This window comes from Oncorhynchus gorbuscha, linkage group LG06 (assembly GCF_021184085.1).
Source record: "Oncorhynchus gorbuscha isolate QuinsamMale2020 ecotype Even-year linkage group LG06, OgorEven_v1.0, whole genome shotgun sequence".
Taxonomy (NCBI): domain Eukaryota; kingdom Metazoa; phylum Chordata; class Actinopteri; order Salmoniformes; family Salmonidae; genus Oncorhynchus; species Oncorhynchus gorbuscha.
Window position 1 is genome coordinate 61,446,572 of NC_060178.1, and position 8,797 is coordinate 61,455,368.

Sequence of the window (8,797 nt, forward strand, 5' to 3'; positions counted from 1 at the left end):
CTCCTTTCTGAGCGGTATGAACGTGGTACCTTCAGGTATTTGGAAATTGCTCCCAATGATGAACCAGATTTGTAGAGGTCTATAATTTTTTTCTGAGGTTTTGGCCAATTTCTTTAGATTTTCACATGATGTCAAGCGAAGAGGCACTGAGTTTGAAGGTAGGCCTTGAAATACATCCTCAGGTACTTCTCCAATTGACTCAAATGAGGTCAACTATCAGAAGCTTCTAAATCCATGACCTAATTTTCTGGAATTTTCCAAGCTGTTTAAAGGCACAGTCAACTTAGTGTATGTAAACTTCTGACCCACTGGAATTGTGATACAGTGAATTATAAGTGAAATAATCTGTCTGTAAACAATTGTTGGAAAAATGACTTGTGTCATGCACAAAGTAGATGTATTTTTGACAGAGGGGGTTTCCCCATAGCAGTTTTTAGTGCATTGGGAAAAATGTCTGTGAACAAGGAGTGATTAACAATAGCTTGCACTTCTTCAGATATGCAATTAAAACTGTTTTGAAGAAGGCAGTGGGGATAGGATCGAGAAAGCAGTTTGAAGGCTTAAATTGTGATATCACTTTCCTGAGCGTGCCTGTGTCAACCAGGTAAAATAAACCTGTGGTGCCTTTGCGTGGTAGGCTAGGGCACGAATGATCAAACTTCTCAACAGATCTTAATTGACTGATAACCAGACTAATCTTATCTCTGAAATATGCCTCAAACTCATCACATTTAGATGTGGAGGAAAGTTCACATAGGTTTGAGGGGTTAGGATTTATCAGGCCATCAATGGTCGAGAAGAGCACTCTCAAATGATTCTGATTTATAGTGATCAAGTTAGAAAAATGTGCTTGTCTGGCCTTTCAAATAACCTTGTTATATATGACAAGAGCTCTTTCAGAATATCATAATGGACCTGCAACTTTGACTTTCTCCACTTTACCGTTGTGAAATTTTGTGTATGTGGCCTTTTTCAACTTTACTGGAGCTATGGTTGCCCTTAATGTACTTTTAAAGTGATCAACTAAATCATCACAAGAGGAAGTCAGAATAGGTGGTGGAGTATTGTTCATACACTCAATAAACTCAATGAAATATGTAGCAACTTCAGAGGTAACATAGCGTTTCTTAATGATGTGTGTAGATGGGTGAGAAAAAACCATGTTTAATCCATTTTGAATTCAGGCTGTAACACAACAAAATGTGGAATAAGTCAAGGGGTATGGATACTTTCTTCGGAAAGTATTCAGACCCCTTAACTTTTCCCACATTTTGTTACATTACATCCTTATTCTAAATCCATTCAATTGATAATTTCAATAAACACACAATATACCATAATGACAAAGCAAAAACAGGGTTTTAGAAATATTTGCAAATGTATTCAAAATAAAAACTGAAATATCACTTTTGCATAAGTGTTCAGACCCTTTACTCAGTACTTTGTTGAAGCACTTTTGGAAGCGATTACAGCCTCAAGTCTTAATGGGTATGATTCTACAAGCTTGGCACACCTGTATTTGAGGAGTTTCTCCCATTATTCTCTGTAGATCCTCTGAAGCTCTGTCAATTTGGATGGGGTGTGTCGCTGCACAGCTATTTTCAGGTCTCTCCAGAGATGTTTGATCAAGTTCAAGTCCAGGCTCTGGCTGGGCCACTCAAGGACATTCAGAGACTTGTCCCGAAGCCACTCTTGCATTGTCTTTGCTGTGTGCTTAGGGTCATTGTCCTGTTGGAAGATGAACCGTCACCCTAGTCTGAGGTCCTGAGCGCTCTGGAGCAGGTTTTCATCAAGGATATCTTCATCCTGACTTGTCTCCCAGTCCCTGAAAAACATCTCCACAGCATGATGCTGCCATCACCATGCTTCACCGTTCAGGCCAAATAGTAACATGTTGGTTTCATCAGACAAGATAATCTTATTTCTCATATTCTGAGAGTCCTTTAGGTGCCTTTTTGGCAAATTCCAAGCGGTCTGTCATTTGACTTTTACTGAGGAGTGGCCACCATAAAGGCCTGATTGATGGAGTGCTGCAGAGATGGTTGTCCTTCTGTAAGGTTCTCCCAATTCCACACACAGAGAAACTATGGAGCTCTTTCAGAGTGACCATCAAGTTCTTGTTCACCTCCCTGACCAAGGCCCTTCTCCCCGATTGCTCTCCGGGCAGCCAGCTCTAGGAAGAGTCTTCGTTGCCCCAAACTTCTTCCATTTAAGAATGATGGAGGCCACTGTGTTCTTCGGGAACTTCAATGCTGCATACATTCTTTGGTACCCTTCCCCAGATCTGTGCCTCAACACAATCCTGTCTCGGAGCTCTACTGAAAATTCCTTCGTCCTCATGACTTGGTTTTTGCTCTGACATGCACTGTCAACTGTGGGACCTTATATAGACAGGTTTGAGCCTTTCCAAATCATGTCCAATGAACTGAATTTACCACAGGTGGACTACAATCAAGTTGTAGAAACATCTCAAGGATGATCAATGGAAACAGGATGCACCTAAATGCAATTTTGAGTCTCATAGCAAGGGTCTAAGTATTTATATAATTAATTAATTAATTAATTAATTAATTAAAACATCTCTAAAAACCTGTTTTCACTTTGTCATTATGGGGTATTGTGTGTTGATTAATGAGGGAAAAAATACAATTTAATCCATTTTAGAATACGTCTGTAACGTAACAAATTGTTTAAAAAACGTGAAGGGGTCTGACTACTTTCCGAATACACTATGTATAAGTATATGAAAATAACAAATATGTTGTAGTATGTCAATGTATTTTGGTACATATAAGACTTAAACATATATTTATGTATCAGTAATTTACTTATACATCAATACATTTACATTTACATACATGTTCTTAAAATACATGTAAATATATATTTTTTTGTATGGGGATTTCTCTACATATTCAGTTCATAAATAACATTAACATTTGTGATCAATGGTACAGTAAAATACCCTGATACAATCTGCCAAATCATAAATTAATTGATCAAATCATGGAAATAACCATTATTTTGAGAGTGCAAGCTATGGTAATTGCATTTACATTCACGGACAATTCTCAGTGGAGTTTCCTGAAAGACAGATGGTTGTTCATATAAAATGTCTCCAAGCTAAATAAACAGATTGGGACAAAAATCCTGATCTCCACATTCATTTTAATCGGAATACCACAGATCATGTGTGCCATTAAAATATTCAATGGCACAATATTTTCATAGCTTAGATGTCAACCTTATATTGAATCCGTGATATATATCTCTGGTCCATAAAATGAGTGAGAAAGCTATTCCCAGGAAGGGATTACGCTGGAACCTCAAACGTCAAGTGACAGAAAACCTACAAGAATCAGTATAATTAATTTGAACATGAATTATGTGCAGTGGTTGAAGGTGGCATTATGGGCACGATCTACAGTATAAAAGTCAGTTTTACAATTGAGTGTATGATGTATCTTTTGATGTGCCAAAACACGTAACTCTCAGATTGCATGACACATTCCACTGCTGCTCCACATACCATTCACGATGCCCCCCCCCCCTCTCCTTATACAATACATGGCATGTAAAAATAAGCCAGGTTAGGCTAACTTAATTTTCCTTAAGTGAAAGTCTCTCAGTGAATTCTAAATCTCTCCTCCCCACCTGCTCCCCCAACAGGACATTGGCTAAAGGATTAGCCATAGTTGTGATTCTTCCCTTTTTTCATTTACTAAACAATGTCTGCAGATTAGCCTGACGATTCAGAACACATCAAATAAAGAAAATAGCATTAAATTATCACATTAATATTATTATAGTTCCCCTGCCTGCACTCCTTTAAATCATTATATAATGAATCAAAGTGGTATTACCCACTTATCCCTTTTATTTCCCATTTATAAAGGACCTGAGCTAGTAAATATTGGATTGGAACTGCATAATGCAATCAGCTATAAGTGAAATACTGGAGTGGAGACAGGGACTATATTAGCAATAGCCTCAACAAAGGGCAACCAAGGTCCTGTGCCGACATGGGTTGAGAAATAGTGGAGGTGTTTGGGTACATTGGCAAAGGATGGACATGTGAAATTGGGGGACACTAGTGTCAGCCCGTCGTTAATGATTATGCAGTCAGTTTCCATGTATGATGGCTAATTTGGTAAATGACTAGAATGTAAATGTAAGCTCCTTTGGATATGTTCTGTATTTTCTCTGGTTTTAGAGTTTGGATTGTAGTATCAACACCTCACAAAATCCCACATGATTTATATTGGAGAATACAATCCAAAATCAACAGGGGGGTGAATATGTGAGAAAGAGGAGAGGATTCAGTCAACAACCATGTTACTTGTAGTTGCTTGCTATATATCTAGGCCACATGATACTATAAGGAGGATTATTAGGAAATAATTCAGGGATTTATAGGGATATAATTCAGTGTAAATACAGTATATTAGAATAGTAAGTAATAGAAGATTCCACTTTCATCTTTTAAATCAGGGTTCTCAAAGGATTAGGAGATGGGCAGCATGGGCATCTGGCCTGAGCTACCTTTAATTTTTCTGAGTAAATATGTGTATTTAATGTATTTCTTTGAGCAAAGCATTGGCTGTTTATAAATTCCTAAGGTCATATACCATCATTCTGACTATCGAAGAATGATGCATTGTTATCTTTCATCCTCTTCAGTAATTGGGATCATAATATTCAAAAGAGCTGTTTAATTCAAAAATCTAAAACCCAAGACTGAAAGTCTGTAATCCAGCCTTTCTTGAAGCATACTGTACCAAACTCTGCAAAAAGAAATAGACTACTGATTAATCTCATTGGATTATTTACATTGCCTTCAACATGATTGACCAGTAGAAAATAAATTAAAATGTGTGTTCAATGGGATTTTCTAGGAAAATCCTGTTATGTTAGTTGAAAAACCACTTTGATAATAAGGAATGACTAATTCTCCAAAAGTCGATTAAATGTCATCTCATCCGATGTCGCCCTGTCCCCATGAAATACAGCAGGTCATGGCTTTTGCTGAGGTTATGTATATTTAGATTTACCAATAAGAGCTGGATTAGGCACATTTTTTTCTGTAAGGGGTTTTCTTATTATTCAGGGTATAGGCTACTGCTCACCCGTGTGTCAATCTAAGTAACAAAAAATATCCCCGTCAAAATCTGTCAGTTTAAACTAGAGAAATCTGATTAGTATGGGGTGCGTCTCAATCCACCAAATCTGCCTATGTCGGCTTGGAAGGTGGAAGGTGGCCGAGCTACAGCGGTGTTTGTCAGACCATGAGACATCTCCAAAATCGGTATTCTTACAAAAACATCTGACTGTCCGAACGGTTTGGCCTAAAAACTAACAACAGTGTTCTCCATTATGCTCTACAACCCACACGGAACTCATCTGAAGGTAATCCATACAAATTAATGGAAGCATGGAGGTAATTCTGTGCCAACAAAACTATGGGGTTAAATATGTAAAAAAAAAAAAAGTCCTAAACGTTCTTATAGGTCCTAAATATAGGACAAACACTTCAAATCCTTGTTCCTTATGATGAATAATTGAATACTAAAATCTGACTGTCTTGAAGGACATTCAGGTGCGTACATTATTTCCCTTCATAAACTGGGTAGTTCGAGCCCTGAATACTGATTGGCTGACAGTCATGGAATATCAGACCATATACCACAGATATGACAAAACATTTATTTTTACCTCTCTATTTATGTGTTAACCTGTTTATAATAGCAATAAGGCCAAAGCCTAAGGGCTGTTTTTAGGCGTAACGCAACAAAAGATTCAAAGGCTCATTCTCACATGTTCTATTTTCGAGCTGCTTTTGAAAGCAAAAGTCGACTTGAAAACATTATTAGCATTACTGAATTCGATGTTCATAATAGCAAGCTAGGACTAATGGTTTGGTTAGCTAAACTAGCAAGTCTGTTTGTTTGGTTACCAAGGCAACTAATGTAGCTATCTAATAAAATTGCCAGAAACTTCTCAGTGGATGTTGAACACATTTCTACATGCAAATGAACACATTTCTAGCGGCAAATTATAGCCATGGTATATAAGGGTTATAATCAACAAGGGGGTTTATGTGTTCTCTGGAAAATAATGCAACTCCGTGGAAAGTAAGTTCCACTCCTTTAACGTAACTGTGTGCATAGAAAACAAGCCATTAGGGAAACAGAAATGGTCAAATATATGTTATTGAGTCATCCTAGTTTTAACAGTAATCCCACAAAGCTGTGTCAACCTGCTGTCTTTATTTACTGTGGCTCAAGAGTCTGATAGAAGAGACTATGATGCTAGTTATGAAAAGAGGGACATTTTGAAAAACCCTAACCCATTTCTATCCACAATGAAGGGAAGCATAGTCCGTGCATTAAGATATTTGAACAATATTGATCTCAATCATCCTCTGTGTTGAGTTGATTTGTCGATTTCTATATTTGGAATTTGAAAGGAAAAAGTGCTTTATGAATTCAACCCTCTACAGACTCACCTAAGAGAACCCTCCTTAAAATATAGGAATATACGCATGGTTTACACTCTACTACTACCACTACTTTTACTACTATCTATTCTACTACTACTACTACTACTACTACTACTACTACTACTACTACTATTAGTAGTTTACTGTTTAGAACATTGAGAAAACACTACCAATATTATGTAGTTATATTCTTACTGCTACTCGTGTTCACAATAGCTTATAAGCAATTTAGTAGTAGTAATAGTAGAAGTAGTAGTACTAGTAGTGGTTACCACTTACCGTGTGGTTAAAAGTGACTAGATAGAACTAAGGGGGCAAAGACATTCCTTGAGAATCCATGATCATAGGCATGATGGGAGCAGAAGCAGGTCAGAGGGGCTCTTTCCTCCCCACGCAGACATTTCTGCCTCGCTTAACAACTTAGTTGGATTAGTCATCATTCCATTGAAAGTGCCCCTTAATGATCTGAAGTAATTGTTCTAAATGTCATTTGTATGTAAATCTCTGTGCCGATTAGGATCCACTCAACGTGCTTTTGTTATTATTATCATTATTATTAAAATGTTTGCTCATGGAGGAGAAAGATTACAGAACCATCAAGCATGTTGTCTGACCCATTAACTGATAAAAAGCTGTTAGGGGCTTAAATATTAAATTACATATATGGACCACAGAGTGATGAAACTGTACTATTTCTCTACCTCATGAAGAGTGTAAAGGCTTTAGACTGCAGAAAGCTCAGAAAAACATCCTGAGAGAGAGAGATAGAGAGAGAGAGAAAGAGAGAGAGAGTGAGAGAGAGAGAGAGAGAGAGAGAGAGAGAGAGAGAGAGAGAGAGAGAGAGAGAGAGAGAGAGAGAGAGAGAGAGAGAGAGAGAGAGAGAGAGAGAGAGAGAGAGAAAAACGGGTCCTTTTTTTAAATATATTTTTTTACAGTTCTTTTCACATGAAAAAATTGAGTGTCGATTGGCATAAATCCTGACTCCATGCAGCACACTGAATTGTAGATTTGTTATTTTATGCTCCAATTATATATCCTTTGAATAGTTATGACAAATTGAGTTAAACAAACTCCCCCCCCACACACACACACTACTGAGCATATGGTCTTTTCACGGCATCCTCTACATCTGCAGAGACTTTGAATTCTGGGACTCTAATTGAATATCTACAAAACCATCACCAACCTCCCTTCAAATTTCCAAAGCACCTCAATGCCAGTCATTTATTTTCACTGAACAAAAATATAAATGCTACATGTAAAGTGTTGGTCCTATGTTTCATGAGCTGAAATAAAAGATCCCAGAAATGTTCCATACTCACAAAAACATTTTCTCTCAAATGTTGTGCACAAATTTGTTTACATCCCTGTTAGTGAGCATTTGAGCCTTAGTCAAGATAATCCATCCACCTGACAGGTGTGGCATATCAAGAAGCTGATTTAAAAGCATGATCATTTCACAGGTGCACCTTGTGCTGGGTACAATAAAACCGCAGACCATGTCTTCACCTGTGGAATCTTCTGAGACCAGCCACCCGGACAGCTGATGAAACGGAGGAATACTTCTGTCTGTAATAAAGCCCTTTTGTGGTCAAAAAACTAATTCTGATTGGGAGGGCCTAGGTCCCAAGTGGGTGTGCCTATGCCCTCCCAGGCTCACCCATGGCAGTGCCTCTGCCCAGTCATGTGAAATCCATAGATTAGGGCCTAATGAATTTATCTCAATTGACTGTTTTAATTTTATAAACTGTAACTCAGTGTAGCCGATGTGAAATGGCTAGCTAGTTAGTGGTGGAGCGCACTATTGGCGTCACTTGCTCTGAGACCTTGAAGTAGTGGTTCCCTCTGCAAGGGCCGCGGCTTTTGTGGAGCGATGGGTAATGATGCTTCGAGGGTGACTGTTGATGTGTGCAGATGTGTCCCTGGTTCGCACCCAGGTCGGGGCGAGGAGACGGACGCAAAGTCTATACTGTTACATTGATGCTGTTGACCCCGATCACTGGTTGCTGCGGAAAGAGGAGGAGGTAAAAAGGGGGGGTGAGTGTAGCGGATGTGAAATGGCTAGCTAGTAAGCGGCGGTGCGCGTTAGTGGCGTTTCAATCGGTGAGAGGAGGATGTCAAAAGGGGGGGGGGGTAAGTGTAGTCGATGTGAAATGGCTAGCTAGTTAGCGGTGGTGTGCGCTAGTGACGTCACTTGCTCTGAGACCTTGAAGTAGTGGTTCTCCGCAGCTTTTGTGGAGCGATAGGTAACGATGCTTCGAGGATGACTGTTGACGTATGCAGAGCGTCCCTGGTTCG